The 14153-nt window shown below is 41.3% G+C and overlaps 1 protein-coding gene across 3 annotated transcripts in view; it reads left to right on the forward strand.

Annotated features, from left to right (window-relative positions):
• Nucleotides 1-8829: 8829 nt before the first annotated feature.
• The window catches only part of RNASEH2B (ribonuclease H2 subunit B), a 58530-nt gene continuing 53206 nt past the window's right edge, over nt 8830-14153 (forward strand). For all 3 annotated transcript variants that reach the window (XM_075061605.1, XM_032766058.2, XM_075061604.1), the window contains exon 1: nt 8830-8909. The gene's annotated coding sequence lies outside the window, so the exon portion shown is untranslated. The remainder of the gene's footprint in view (nt 8910-14153) is intronic.

Below are 14153 nucleotides of genomic sequence, written 5' to 3' on the forward strand. Positions count from 1 at the left end.
AGGATTTGTCTCTCCTACAGCCTTCCCATTACCGATAGTCTGGGCTTCTGAGCTCCTTTTAACCCACTCTTTCAGGAGTCATATGCTCAGCAGGCCTGGAGGGGTTGTGCTACCTGGGCCCAGTATTGCCTTTTAATCCCTTCGGGCCCAGTGTGGAGTTTGTATACCACATTTCAATCTATGGGATTTTTCACCAGAATAAGTATCCTGGCTAAACTGGCACATAGAGAATATGAAATGAGTATGTTAAGAATACACAGACAGATTAAGTGTGCTATACTGTAAAAATATCCAGTTTTTGTAAAAGCAGCAAAGAATCCTGTGGCACCTTATAGACTAACAGACATTTTGGAGCATGAGCCTTCATGGTTGAATACCCACTTCATCAGATGCATGTAGTGGAAATATAACCAAGCACTGAGGTACAATCGCATCTACTCTAACCCCTCAGACAGAGACCAACATCTAAAAAATCTCCACCAAGCATTCTCAAAACTACAATACCCGCACGAGGAAACTAAGAACAGATCAACCAGAGCCAGACGTAGTATCCAGAAGCTCCTACATGCAAGACAAACCAAGAAAGAAACCAACAGGACCTCACTGCCACAATCAGTCCCCAGCTAAAACCCCTGCAACGCATCATCAGGATCTACAACCTATCCTGACAATGATCCATACTTCACAGGCCTTGGTGGCAACCGTCCTCGCCCACAGACAACCTGCCAACCTGAAACATATTCTCACTAGTAACTGCACACTGCACCATAGTAACTCTAGCTTAGGAACAATCCATGCAACAACCTCAATGCCAACTCTGCCCCACATATCTACCCGTGACACCATCACAGGACCTAACCACATCAGCCACACCATCACCGGTTCATTCACCTGCACGTCCACCAATGTAATATATGCCATCATATGCCAGCAAAGTGCCCCTCTGCTATGAACATCGGCCAACTGGACGTCTCTACGAAAAGGATAAACGCGGACACACATCAGAGTATTAGGAATGGCAATATACAAAAACCTGTAGGAGAACACTTCACCTCCTGCCACCACTAGCAGACTTAGGTGGCTTCCTGCAGCAAAAAACTTCAGAACCGCTTCAAGAGAAACTGCTGAGCTTTCAGTCATCGTGCTAAATTGACACCATCAGCTCAGGATTAAACAAAGACTGGATGGCTGCCAACTACAATCAGTTTCTCCTCCCTTGTTTTCGACACCTCAACGCTAGAACAGGGCCCACCCTCCCTGATTGAACTAACCTCGCTAGCTCTTAGCTTGCTTGCATATATGCACACTGCCCTGGAAATTTCCACTACATGCATCTGATGAAGTGGGTATTCACGCCACGAAGCTCATGCTCCAAAACATCTGTTAGGCCTATAAGGTGCCACAGGATCTTTGCTGCTTTTACACCCAGATAACACGGCTATCCTCTGATACTTGACACAGTTGTTTGTAGATGTGTGTTTAATCAAGAACATGGACTGGAAGGCACTTTGAGAGTCATCTAGTCCAGTCTCCTGCACTCACGCAGACAAGTATTATATAGACCATCGCTGACAAGCTTTGTCTAACCTGATCTTAATCTCGTGATGGAGATTCCACGCTCCTTAGGGCAACTTATTCCAGTGCTCAACCACCTGACAGGAATTTTTCCTAATGTCCAACCTAAACCTCCTTGCTGCAATTTAAGACCATTGCTTCTTTCCTATCCTCAGAGCGTTAAGAACAATTGTTCTCTTACCTCCTTGTAACAACTTTTATATACTTGAAAACTTTATATCATGTCCCTCTCAGTCTTCTATTTTCCAGACTAAACAAACCATTTTTTTTTCATCTTCCTCCCAGAGGTCATATTTTTCAGACCATTAAATATTTTGTTGCTTTCTCTGGACTTTCTCCAATTGTGCACACCTTCCTGAAGTGTGGCACTCTCGAACTTGGCACAATACTGTAGTTGAGACCTAACAGTGCGAGCAAGAGTTGGAAGAATTACTTCGTGTCTTGCTTACACATCCCTGCTAAGTACACCAGAAATAATGTTTGCTTTTATTGCAACAGTGTTACACTGTTGACTCATATTTAGCTTGTGGTCCACTGTGACCCCCAGATCCCTTTCTGCGGTACTCCTTCCTAGACAGTCATTTTCCATTTTGTATGTGTGCAACTGATTGTTCCTTCCTAAGTGGAGTACTTTGCATTCGTCTTTATTGAGTTTCATCCTATTTACTTCAGACCAAAGCTTCCAAAGGTTCACTTCAAAGAAGCACTCAGAAGTTCAGATGCTTATTCAAACTATCAAAATCTCTTAAATCAATATACCTGAGCTGGAAAGAGGCTTTCTTGTGAGATTTCCTTTACTTCCTACTTCCAGTTGAGTTAGAACTACTATGCCATTACAACAGTGGGTCTCAAACAGGGGTACATGTAACCCTGGTGGTACTTAGAGGTCTTCCAGGGGGTATATCAACTCATGTAGATATTTGCCTAGATTTACAACAGGCTACGTAAAAAGCACTAGCGAAGCATTTAGCCAAAATTAAACACATAATTCTGAGAGAGGCTGAGAAATCACGACTCACCAGTCTGGGTATGTTGAGATGATTTAGAAACAGAATAATAAAAGTGCTGGCTTCAACTGGTATGCATCATTTTTTTTCCAGCAGCTCCTTTCAAAAAGGCTTTGATCTGTTCAACAGATTTGTGGTGGATGTAGCAGATTTTGTTCCTACAACCAAATAGAATTTTCTGGTTTATGTTTCTTGAACTACATTGTTTTCAGGTAAAGACAATATTTGATTGTTTCTCATTTTTTCACAAAATGTTTTAACATGAGAATTTCTTATATTTCTGTATAGTGTCTTCTCTGCATTATCAGTGATAAAATGTAAAGCAGAGCCACTGTTTAAAATAAAAATGTTTACTAATTTCTTTTTTTAAAAGTACAATAGTTACCTACATTTAATAGTTTTAAGCATATTCTCAATACAACAATGCCTAGAACAATCTATATACCTGTCCTCACTCTACCACTGCCTTTTCCCGGAAATTGAATGCAAATCCTATAAAGTTTTAATATATATTTTGCCATAGGATCTGATGGTATTAGAGTCCAAATACTTAACTGTTACAGCAAGCACTATTGCACTGCCTCATGCTTACATTTTAAATCTCTTTGACCCATGACCATATTCCAAATAAATGAAATATGCCTTGATTTTTCCCATCCAGAAGACAGACGATAACATGTCTGATTCAGACTATAGGCATGTTACTCTTCAGCCAGTCATTTCTACAGATATGGAACAAGTACTTCAGTCTTTAAGTTTAATATTACCCTTCCATATTTTGATCAATTTACAGTCTTTTTTGTAATCAGTTTTGTTTCTTCCCAAGCCCAAAACAGGGGATACTTTATTGCCAAATCTGTGTCTCTGGTATGATGTTCTGGATAAGGGTTATATCAAAGACAACAGTTTTTGATCTGTCTAGAGTGTCTCACACAGCCCCTTTGTTTAAACAAATATATATATGGTAAATATACCTTAACAAGGCAACTCTATAGTTCTCTGCATTCAAGGTCACAATGTATTGTTAAATGTGTTTCAAACAACAGGGGCCCATTGTCATCTAGAATTCCTCTATAGAATGTTCTTGGCTGGAATCTATTTTTATATATATTAATAATATAATCTCTTAGCAGCTCTCAATAAATAGTAGGCTAATTTGCATTAGTGAAGACACAACACTTCATAAGTCAATGTTTAATTCAACTGATCTTTCTGATTTCCAATCTGATGTAGAAGTAACATTAGAATGTATCTGGTTCCAATAGCATTTATAGACACAGTAACACAAATACCATTCTGAATTAAGAGTTAACATTTGAAAGTCAGTAACTGAAGAAAAGACTTAAACACGTAGCATTTAAAAAGGAATGCTGATTACTATGGGCCAGATGCTGCCATCTAAGTGGCATTCCAATGGGACTAAGGCCTGGTCTACACTGGGTGGGGGATCTATCTAAGATACGCAACTTCAGCTACGAGAATAGCATAGCTGAAGTCGACGTATCTTAGATCGACTTAGATTGACTTACTTCATGTCCTCACGGTGTGGGATTGATGGCCGCCGCTCCCCCATCGACTCCTCTTCTGCCTCTCGCCCTGGTGGAGTTCCGAAGTCAACTAGATGAGACGCGATACATCGATTCCCGATAGATTGATCACTACCCGCCAATCCGGTGGGTAGCGTAGACATACCCTAACTGTGGAATAAGGTGCTACTCAATACAAGTAAAGGTAGCAGAATCTGGCTCCTTTGGTTGAAAGAAAATTTAATTTGTCATAAAGATACAAACATTAGGATAAAGAGTGGAATGACAGTTTCTTAAAGATGCATGTCAAGGTCACGGGGCACGTCTGGTTTCTCTGAATGCAACCCATTAGGTTTCAGACCTCGGGCCTTTGGCTTTCCTGGGATGGAATTCTACAGTTCTCCCCCTCCTAGACCAGGCCATAGGCTAGAGTATTTTGTTGTTGACTGACTCATAGACTCAGATTTTAAGGTCAGAAGGGACCATCATGATAATCTAGTCTGACCTCCTACACATTGCAAGGCACGGAACCTCCCCCTCCCTCCCAGCCATTCCTGTAATAGACCCCTAACCTCTGGCTGAGTTACTGAAGTTAACAAATCATGATTTAAAGGCTTCAATGACCCATGCTGCAAACGAGATCCACTCCAATTTAGGCCCAGCCTTTATTTTGTATATTTTAAGACAATGATATTACCACCTGTGAATTATATGTGCATGCAAAAACAGATAAGGCAAGAAACTTTTCAAATGACTCTTTTCAAATCTCTGTTCTTTCCTGTGTCTCTTCACCACTTTACTATTACCAATTGCCTATTTTTACCCCCTCTTCTGCAACTTCAGGCAGACTCAGTTTAATGTTATCTAATCTCTACACATGTCCATTCTAAACCCTCGTTAAAACATTCTTATGCATAAATCCCAATAACTAATGCAAATGAATCCATTTTTTCTGATCCTGCTAAAAACCCTCTTTAATCTTTCTACTTCTGCCATCTATTCTTTGTTGTTAACCCCACTGGCTCCCTTCAGTTGTTTCTATCTTACTGGTCTGTGTAGGGTTTTTGTTTTGTTTTGTTTTTTGGTGGCCTTGGGTATGTGCTTGTTAGCATGTTCAGGGCACATCTGAAGTTAACAATTCCCTCATGACACTCTGTTTCACCCTATTTCCACAGATCGAGATTTTACAACTAAGACACACACACACACCCCTTTCATGGTTTACACAACACAACCCTGAAGCTTTTTCAGCTAACTTCTGAAATGCTGCATCAGCAGGAACACATACAAAAAGCAAAACATTCTTTATATTTTCCTATAATACTATATATAATAATATTCATTTCTCTAACATTATTTAGTATATATTTGACTAACACAATTCATTACCCAGTTTTCCAGCACTTGATGTGCATTACTCCAGGGGGAGAGCCAAGGTTATGATTGAAATTGATCCTGGCATACAACACTCAAAGATGTTGGAGTATCATTGCAGAAGGACTAAGAAAAGCTTCAGTAAGAGAAGAGTTTTGAAGGAAAGTAATTTAAATAATTCTATTTAGATGTTTTAAATTGTTTCATTTATATCTCATCTGTATCACAATTCACTCATTTTTGGACATAATTTGAGGAGGAGAGATTTGGTTTGTGGCAGAATACTAGCATTGTGGCTGGGTCTGGCCTACCAGTAGCTCTTTGCACTATGACAGCATGAATGGGGAGAAATCTCAGTGATGAGAATGTCATGAAGATTAACTTTCCTTTAGCTTCTTCTGGCAGGTTGGGGTGATCAGGTGGGCCTTTTATGGAATCTCTGTTATCTGTTCTCACATGATACAACTCTTACTGTAGAGAAAAATTGCCCAAGAAGAGTAATTTGAGACATGCCAACATCCTCCCACTCAATATGGACAGGAGAAAGCTTGTAAGAAAAGTGAAGAATGACCACAGGAATGTTAGGAATCAGGGAGAGCTTTTATTAAAGTGCCTGGCCCTCAAGAGCTGCTACTAAGTGTCCACCACCAATAAACTTGTGGGTGGAACTTTGGACAACACTTGCAGTGAATAGCATTCTATGATGTGGAAGAAAATGCATCGCAGCTCATATTTCTTTGGAAGATATTCCTTTAAAAATTACAGAATTATTTATTTGAATTTGTAATCTGCTTTAACAATGTATATTCACCATCTGTTACAAGATGGCTTTTCATTCTCTCCTCACTGGCCTGAGTTTCTTTGTCATATGAGTGGAAAATGCCCTAAAAATGTATTTTTTTTCTAAATTTGCAGTATAATATAATTATAATACAGACTTTTGTAATGGGGTTACTGACTGCCACTATTATAGATCACTCATTACAGAAGAGCAACATATTTGACATTTCTGTCATAGATTATCTGTCCAACAATTTGCAGGATATAAATTCATTTTTGGGTGTGCTAGCCATAGTGGGTATGAGGCCTTGAGTTTGAAGAAATTAAGGTCACTGGTTCTGTTTACCAGATTTCTAGCCAAAAAAATTGTTGAAGGCAAGAGAGCACTCCGTAGGTGACTACATTGATAGCCAAATCTGTCCAAAAGCTGTTCTCTTCTAATAATAATAATAACTAATAATAAATGAATCACCTACTTTATGAGAATAAAGAAAACAATAAAACTCGAGAATTGTCCATCTCTTGTTTTCTGTTCTATTCAGTGTAATTTTCTTGGCTGCTGCAGATCTGCAGGGTCTGGGTCACCAAAAGACCTTGCATTTTTGAAGCACTCCTCAGAATGGTAGGGCTTTTGAGAAATTCCCTGAAATCCTGAAGATAAGGCTAAGGTGACTATATTTTCAAAATAAAAAGAGACGGTTTTGAGGCTATATCTTTTAATTTGGTGAAACACTCATGCAAAAGGCAAAAGTACATTCTTAAAAATGTGTGCTGGTGCCCCCTACAGCCAGCTTCTGACTTAAGTTGCTCATATTTCTTGGAGCAGAGGAGTTCTTGCAGTAATTTAGTGTTGGGAATAAATTTATCATGAAATATTTAATAAGTGTTAACATTCACTTTGAGCAAAATAACAGCCTTGACAGGATTTACACTCATTCCACTTTTCTCTCCAAACACTATGCATCACACAGAATGCTTTCCATTAAACTATTGCTGGTAAACAGAACAAATTCTACCTCTGATAGAAACACGTTTTAAAAATGAGCATGTTCATTGATGAAATGAAAAAACCAGGACATTTCAAGTGCCCCAAAAGAAGGTCCTGGGTCTGTACAACATCATACAAAAAATCATGTCTGCTTTCGTAAAACTGGAATATAAGGTTTCTTTAGATATTCTTGAGCACATGGCTTAAGTCTTTGCAGGATCAAGGCCCAAGTTATTATTGTTGTCAGTATTTATAGAGAATATTTTCCATATGAAAAACTTTCTCTGTAGACAGGTTTCAACATAGTAATCACTTCTATTTGAAATATAGATGCTCTGATAGAGACTACAAACACAGCCAGCTCCAGTGGATTTTATAATCAGGGCAAACACAAACAGCGGGGTTTATAAATTCTGCTGATGAATTTTGCAAATTTGGTAGCATGGGTAGTTTGTAAAGGCCTAAAAAGAATAATTGTGGAACCATATCAAGCCATCACTTAAGATGCAGAACTTTCCCGTGATTTCTGCTTATAGCAGATCCCATAATATGGTCCTTGGGTTTTCCTATGTCCCTATTCCTCCTTTGGTCAAAAAAAAAAAAAAGGAAAATTAAAATGAACGTAGATTAACATAATTTTAAGGGTATCAATGTATATAGCCAAACATCAGGAAATTATTTTCTGTAACATGAACGTAGCCATTTGGAATGTCCTGGCCGTTGTTTGTCCTGTGCTGCTGCTGTTTGGTTGTTGGGTGTGTTTTTGTATAACGTTGTATGATGACAAACAATGTGCGCTGCTATTTCATGTCCGCCTTAACAGATGCTATAAACAGTAGCATGGATCGGCTCTTTGGGGTCGGGATCGGCTGTGTGTTGAGTCTGGGCCCTGCTCCAGGACTGGCGCCGCTGCAATGCCCGTCAGGAGTCCTGTGCACGGCGGAATGAGCGGTGCGGAGAACCTCAGCGCTCCCATGTGCAGGCTCTGGCGGGGAATTTAACGCTAGACGGCGTTTCCCGCTGTTCGTCCCTCCGGACTGGGGGGTTAGTGGGCGAGGTAGGAGGGTGTGTGATGAGAGGGGCGGGGGAGGGGTCCACCCCTCAGCTGACGGCGGCGCACGGCAGTGCCTCACACCGGGGGAAGGCTCAGGGGCGGGGAATCAGCCCCGCGCGCAGAGGGAGGGGGCGAGCGCGAGGCGCCGCAGCGTATCCGACTCCGCTCCCGCCCCTCCTGGGCTCGTACCATTTGGCGGCGCTGCTGTGGGGGTGCGCGGCAAACTCCAGCCAGGGGTTCCCTGGCTGCCGCGCGAGCTACTGGGGTCCCCCGTGACCGCCGCCTGCAGCTCGCGCGGCCCCTGCTTCCCCCCGGGCTCTCGGGCCTTCGCCGGGCCTGGGGCAGCGTTGGCGGGAGCGCCGCTGCGCACGCGTCTCCCCGCCACCCGGCGCCCGCCCTCGGCCCCCGGCCGCGCGGCCGAACGCTGTTATGCGGGGCCCCAGGGCCCTGCGGGGCGAAGGCCGAGAAGCCCCGAGGGGAAGGCGGAGCGGGCAGCTTCCAGACAGATGGCGCGGGCCGCGGAGAGGGTCCCAGACCATGACTGAGTAGTGGGCGGCGGCGCCCGGCGGACTCGCAGCCCGACCAGTGGGTGCTGGTTGCACCAGGTAACCCCCCTCCCGGGCCCCGCGGAGCAGCTGGAGCCCTGTGCCCCGTCTCCCACCAGCGCCCCCCGGGGACATTGTACCTCCCTCAGTGCCCCATGTCCCATCCGCCCACCAGCGCCCCTGGGGAGACTGGAGCCCTGTGCCCCATCTCGGCCAGGAGGGGCACGACCTCGGTGCAGTGTGATTTGATCCCCTTGGTCCACCCAGGCTCCCCTTGTGCCCCGTCCAGCCCCAGGTAGCAGTATCTAGCGGGAGCTGAGGGGCTACTCATTGTAGGTTAAATTCTTTGCAGCTGTATTACAGTCAAGGGGGCAGCTGCAGGAGGTGTATTTAAGGCAGGATTTGATGGTCTATATCTGCTGCCCCTTCCTGCTCATGAGTGAGCTAGATGCATCTCAAATGCTACTGATGTTGCAGGAGGAGAGAGAGCTCTTCCCTTATCAAATGCTTAGATTTCTTTGGCTGACTTGCACCCTAGTCAAGACCTCTTTGTATATCCAGCCAACCTCTATCCTGCTAAGTAGCTGGATCATCTACTAGAGTTTCCTGTGTGTAACCTTAAGCAAAGTTTACAGAGTTTACCATTCTGCTTTTCAGTCTGGACTCAATATTTTCCTACATCACTAGGATGTCACAGGGTTTAACTCATTAGAACTAGTAAACTGCTGTGAGATCCTTGGAGAGAGGGTGCTGTACAAGTGCAAAATGTTATTTCTAGAGTACTCCCACAGGTGCTTGATCTCACCTGTTTTTGACGATCTCTACTGAAGGAGCATCACCTACTTAACAGTTTATTCTGTTTTCTGAAGGGAATGGCATAGAGACATAAACATCAGGTTTGAAACACTTAGACCTGTCTGAAACACAAAGTTCTAAACCTGGTAGGATCTACTCAACCCTTCATCCTTATAGGATAATAAACAGAATTCCCTGTGTCTGGTGGAAGAATGTTTCAGATGAGGGCCTTTAAAAACTGAAATCCTCTCTGGCCTGTATTTCCCTCCTCTCCACAACTGTCATTCAGTGTGTTTTGTAAATGTAAAATTGCATTACTGCTAATTTTTTGCAGTGTCTGGATTAAAAATATCATTTGATTCTTACCTTCAGTAATCTCCAAACAAAAAATTGGTAATTTTTTAAATGAAGGTGGCTGAGTGAGAGAGAATGTGTACAAACTGTAGAAAACTGAGAAAAGATGCATTTCTCAACCCTATTTTCTTCTGGATTTGCTGATTCCTTCCTGGCTCCATTGTTATCTTTTCTCTTCTACACTCTTGGATCTGACACCAATAGAAATTTACTGGATATTTTTGGATGTTTTTCTACATTTTCAATATTGATTTCAGTTACAACACAGAATGCACAGTGCTCACTTTATATTATTATTATTTTATTATTATTACAAAAATATGCACTGTAAAAATGATACAAGAAATAGTATATTTCAGTTCATGTCATACAAGTACTAAAGTGCAATCTCTTGATCCTGAAAGTGTAACTTACAAATGCAGATTTTTTTTGGTTACATAACTGCACTCAAAAACAAAACTGTAAAACTTTAAAACCTACAAGTCCATTCAGTCCTACTTCTTATTCTGCCAATCGCCAAGACAAACACGGTTGTTTACATTGACAGGAGATACTGCTGCCTGCTTCTTATTTACAATGTCACCTGAAAGTGAGAACAGGCATTTGCATGGCACTTTTGTAGCCAGCGTTGCAAGGTATTTACATGCCAGATATGCTAAATATTCATATGCCCCTTCCTTGCTTTGGCCACCATTCCAGAGGACATGTCGATGATGCTCATTAAAAAAATAATGCATCAATTAAATTTGTGACTGTACTCTTTGGGGGGAGAATTGTATACTGCCTGCCTTGTTTTATTTGCATTCTGCATATGTTTCATGTTATAGCAGTCTCAGATGATGACCCAGCACATGTTTGTTTTAAGGCCACTTTCGCAGCACATTTGACAAAACGCAAAGAAGGTACCAATGTGAGATTTCTAAAAATTGCTACAGCACTCAACCCAAGGTTTAAGAATCTGAAGTGCCATCCAAAATCTAAGAGGGAAGAGATGTAGAGCATGCTTTTATAAGTCTTAAAAGAGCAACATTCTGATGCAGAAATTACAGAACCCAAACCACCAAAAAAGAAAATCAGTCTTCTGCTGATATCATCTGACTCAAATGAAGAAAATAAACATGTCAGTCTGCACTGCTTTGGATCATTATCAAGTAGAACCCGTCATCAGCATGGAACCATGTCCTCTGGAATGGTGCTTGAAGCATGAAGGGACCTATGAATTTTTAGCGCATCTTGCACATAAATATCTTGCAGTGCTGGCTACAACAGTGCCATGCGAATGCTTGTTCTCACTTTCAGGTGACACTGTAAACAAGAAGCAGGCAGCATTATTGTCTACAAATGTAAACAAACTTGTTTGCCTGAGTGATTGGCTGACCAAGAAGTAGGACTGAGTGGACTTGTAGACTCTAAAGTTTACATTGTTTTATTTTTAAATGCAGTTCTTTTTTTTTACATAATTCTACATTGTAAGTTCAACTTTCATGGTAAAGAGATTGCACTACAATACTTGTATGAAGTGAATTGAAAAATACTATTTCTTCTGTTTTTTACGGTACAAATATTTGTAATAAAAATAAATATAATGTGAGCACTGTATGCTTTGTATTCTGTGTTGTAATAGAAATTAATATACACCTCTACTCCGATATAACACGACCCGATATAACATGAATTCGGATATAATGTGGAAAGGCAGTGCTCTGGGGACGGGGCTGCGCACTCCAGCAGATCAAAGCAAGTTCAATATAACACGGTTTCACCTATAATGCGGCAAGATTTTTTGGCTCCCGAGGACAGCGTTATATTAGGGTAGATGTGTATTTGAAAATGTAGTAAACATCTAAAAATATTTAAAATAAAGTATATTCTATTGTTGTTTAACAATGCAATTAATCACAATTAATTTTTTTAATCGCTTGACAGCCCTAATAATAACTACTAGCTCTTACATCATGCATTTCATCTGCAGATCTCAAAGCAGTTTACAAGGGATGTCAGTATCATTCTCCTCATTTTATAGATGGGAAGACTGAGGTACAGTGCGAGGTGAAGTGAGGCCACCTACCAGGCTGGTGGCAGAACCAGGAATAGAACCCAGATTTCCCGAATTCCAGTGTAGGATGGGGATTCACTTCCACTTTAAAAAGCAACAAAGAGTCCTGTGGCACCTTATAGACTAACAGACATGAATTCACCCACGAAAGCTTATACTCAAATACGTCTGTTAGTCTATAAGGTGCCACAGGACTCTTTGTTGCTTTTTACAGATCCAGACTAACACGGCTCCCCCTCTGATACTTCTTACTTTGACATCTATGTAAACTTCAGTTTAGAGTTAAGTACTGTATTCAAACAGTTGGCTTTGCCCACAAATACCTCTGTCCTATTAATTTTAACACACTTAACTTCATGCATGTGAGCAGTCAGTTCTGTGCAAGATGTTAATCTCTCACATCAGCATTTTCAGGATTGGATCCAGAGCTTGTAACTTCCACAAACTCAAACAGGTTTCCTTACAGAGGCTATGTGTACACTGGGGGGCTTTACTGGTATAGTTTAGGTATAATATACCAGCAGAGTGCTCCTGGTGTGGGAACAGCTGCATTGGCAAAGCTGCCAACTTTGCCAGCACAGCTCTAGCAAAGTTTATAAAGTTCATCAAATGTACAGGAAAGTTTATTAAATTCAATAGTACCTGCAAGCACATATTGAGTTTCAAAAGTCCATAGCAAATAGCTCCAAGGTTTTGCTGCTGACATAATCAGAAATAGTCCTAGGTCTAATTGGTCTAATAGTTGAGGTCTAATTGAAGACCACTGAATATAATACATTTAATGTTTTTTGATAAAGTGTTTTTGATAAATTACAGAAAGTTGAATGTCACTTTTTGAAGTCCCATATTTCAGAAGTGTTTTGTCTAATTTCTGTAAAATTCTCTTATGGCGATACTTGCAAAATTTGACTTTGCTTTGCAAATTTCCAACATCATAGTCTTGTTTTTGAGGAAGTTAAGTGGGCAAAATGGGGCTTATAACAAAAGCTAGTTACAATGTTAGGGCCTGATCATGATAACTCTTGCTCATGTGAGTAGTCCTTACTCATAATAGTTCCATGACTACTTATGTGGGTAAGGGTTACTCAGATGAATAATTATTTACAGGATCTGGTCCTTAATTGTGGAATCTCTATCTTGTCTCCCTAATTCTTGCAACTCCTTTGTGGGGTAGGTAAGTAACACATTTCTGATCTTATGCAGGGAAACTTATGGAGAGAAAAGATTTGTTTTACTGTTACAACAAGAAGCACAAAAGAGCTGTTTGTTACTTTTTCTTCTTGGAAAGTAGGTACATCCAAAGGATCCCATCCTACAAACACTAAGGCACACCTGTGGCTGCTCACATGAGTAATCTTAGCATTAGAATAGCTCACATAGGTGTTGATATCATGTACCACCCTATATATTCAGTAGCATTATTTTCACCTGGACATGAATAGTTCATCTTGCTTTGATTGTGCCTTTTTTAACGTTAATGGAGATGATGGGCTAATTCTGCAAAGAAACAGATGTCTTGGAATCAATCCAAACAGAGAAGGGAAACTGAAAATAGGGGACTTGTCAGCAAGTATTCAGAAATAAAACGGAAACTCTACCTAAATCATGTGTATCTTGATATCTGCCAAGCCCTAAGCAGCATGGCAGCAGCTTGCTATACTGAAAACTGTGTGAAATATAGTGCTACAAAGTTAGGGCCTGACCCTGCAAACACTTAACCACACACACTTTTCTCATGTGACTAGTCCCATTGTACCCAGAATTTAGTATTGCATTAATGTCACAGAGACCATTGAACAGCCTTCGTATGATTTCTAGTTGCTAATGGCAGATTGAGGGCTGGTCTACACAGAGGGGGATCAATCTAAGTTACGCAATTTCAGCTATGCTATTTGTGTAGCTGAAGTCAAAGTATCTTAGTTTGACTTACCTCACCTTCCTTACGGCGGCAAGCTAACCACTGCGGCTCCCCCGTCGACTCCGCTTACTCCTCCTGCCGAGGTGGAGTATGGGCGTTGATTCGGGGATCGATTTATGGCATCTAGATGAGACACAATAAATTGATCCCCAGTAGAGCGATTACTACCCACTGATCCGGC

The sequence above is a fragment of the Chelonoidis abingdonii genome, chromosome 1, assembly GCF_003597395.2.
Source record: "Chelonoidis abingdonii isolate Lonesome George chromosome 1, CheloAbing_2.0, whole genome shotgun sequence".
Lineage (NCBI taxonomy): Eukaryota > Metazoa > Chordata > Testudines > Testudinidae > Chelonoidis > Chelonoidis abingdonii.